This window comes from Perissodus microlepis, chromosome 17, assembly GCF_051167445.1.
Source record: "Perissodus microlepis isolate ML-2025 ecotype Zambia chromosome 17, ASM5116744v1, whole genome shotgun sequence".
Classification (NCBI taxonomy): Eukaryota; Metazoa; Chordata; class Actinopteri; order Cichliformes; family Cichlidae; genus Perissodus; species Perissodus microlepis.
Window position 1 is genome coordinate 33,429,432 of NC_140477.1, and position 2,509 is coordinate 33,431,940.

Sequence of the window (2,509 nt, forward strand, 5' to 3'; positions counted from 1 at the left end):
TTGTCCCAACAGTTTATTTCATTTTAAAATTAAGGTCTTTATTTGATACCAGTGCCAAAATGGTTTTCGCACAGTAATTACATCCATGCTTGAAAGTTTTTAAAGCATGAATTTGCCAATATGGTGAAGACAGTGAACTATTTAATTCATTTTTAAAATAATATCAACCACTTACAAAAGGAGTCAAATCTCACAAACAACACAGATAATGATGTCATGTTATCCATAGAGTTATTCCATTAGACATTTAAAATAATTGCTTTACAAAGAAGAGGAAGAAAACAATGAAGAAAACAACCAATAAGGAAAAGAGGACGTGACAATGAAAAATTATGCTCCATTTTTAAGAACAGCTTTTATTTGTAATATAGAGAATTTTTTATGTAACACATTCATTTACAGTTATGTATAACATTTAATTATATAACATGTCAACTACTACTTATAAAAATATTAATTACCAACAACATTATTACCATATGCTGTGTAGGAGACAACTGGCACCAAATTGAAATGAACTATTAGAAAAAATGTAAAATTTTTGTGTGACATATAGATGTTGTCTCAGAACAAAAGCAGATAATCATTAATATTATACTGTAAGGAGCAGTTTTGGCTTACAGGAGCAGATTTAGATATGTTCAGCTTTGGTTCAGTTCAATATGAACATCGGACACTATAGCAATATACCAAGAAGCCTGCTTCCTTTAACACTGGGATTCTTATAAATGGCAACTATTTTTTTCTGTCTATGCCTAAACTTCAAGATAACCTTAGATTACAATATAGCTAGTTTTGGTTCATTTTTTATGTTCATCTCTGCAATAGATTTATATAATATAATATAATATAATATAATATAATATAATATAATATAATATAATATAATATAATATAATATAATATAATATAATAACCACAACACAACCAAAGCTGAGACTCTGCTTTAAATCGAGGCTTTAAACAAAAAGACTGGATTGCAGTTCTTTTCATATGGTATAGGTATAGGTTGATCTTCTATAAGATCAACCTCTGGTATGGGCTGATCTTGTGGTGAACTCTCTCTGCTTGCTCTCCTAAAGTCTTCTTTTTATGGTACACTTGGAAAAATTTGATGTCTCTCTCCTGGTAAGTATTCTTAAGTTAGCTGGATGTACATGGATTACATGACATGCCCACTTTAGTATGTTTTAGGGCGCCAAGGGACAAAACGCTTTTAGGCCTAATTAATATCACCTGTTAGGACACTTTGAAACTTTGCTGTGCATAAGTAGAATGTAAACGGTATAAGTAGCAATGTGACTGTAGTTTCTAACAGTGTCAAAACATACTTTGTGTTTTTGCAGATTTGGAACTTTCTTCATCGCCAAAGTCTTTAGGGAACCAGCTACTTCTTTTTAGTTTCTAAATGCAAGGGTTTCCATAGCAACTTTGTGTTAAACATCACAGTCTTCTATGCTGTGGGTAATTCCCTTGTGCAAAGTCTATATAAATGCAGAGTCAAAGGAGCTTGCAAAGAAAAGCGTCTGGACTTCTTTAAGTTTACTTGAAGACGTTTCACCTTCAAGTAAACTTAAACGTCTTCAAGTAAACTTAAAGAAGTCCAGACGCTTTTCTTTGCAAGCTCCTTTGACTACGATGACCTGGATGACTGAGAACCTTCACAGACATATAAATGCAGACTTTTGGAAGGAGTGTATAAAAAGCACTTAATATCTGCACTTGGACATTTTGACAGCAGGACAGCCCTGAGGTCTAAGGGTCTTGTGAGCTTAAAGCTTAGTTGATGGAATAAGCTCAAAATCTTTAAGTTTGTGAGTGCTAAGGTTGTGATTGAGTCATAGACCTTGTTTTTACCTCAGAAAGTATGTGCCAGCTCTGTAAAGCTGTTACAGATATCTGAATGTAGTGAAGTAGATTCTGGGGTAGGATTTTACATGATGTCCTAACCTAAGTCACACTTCATCGTGTTGACACAAAAGCCCGGGCGGTGTAATAATCTTGGTCTTGCATTAGTTGCAATCAAATTTCCAGTTAGTGGACTTGTGGCTATGTAAACTTTTACCTTTGCCTTTACCTTTAAGACAGACAGTGTTTTCCTTTCCTCCAAAAACACCCAAGGTTGGGAAGATGGTATGAGCGATGTACCAGATTTCATGATGTCATCAGAGATCCCCAGTTATCGTTAGTCGTGGCAGGTGGCTGCCCCTCCCAGATCCTGGTTCTATGGGAGGTTTCTTCCTGTTAAAGGGGAGATTTTCTTTCCACTGTCACAGAGTGTTGCTTATAGGGGTTTTCTAATTGTTGGGTTTTTTCTCTGTATTATTGTGAGGTCTTAACCTTACAATATAAAGTGTCTTGAGGAAACTGTTGTGATTTGCTGAATGTGAAAAACATGCTGAAAATATAGGCCAGCTTGTCATTTTCAGCTGTCCGGACACAGTGATGAATTGAGTCTGTAATCATTTCTGACCATGCATTCCTTTTGAAAAACTCTTAAAACACACAC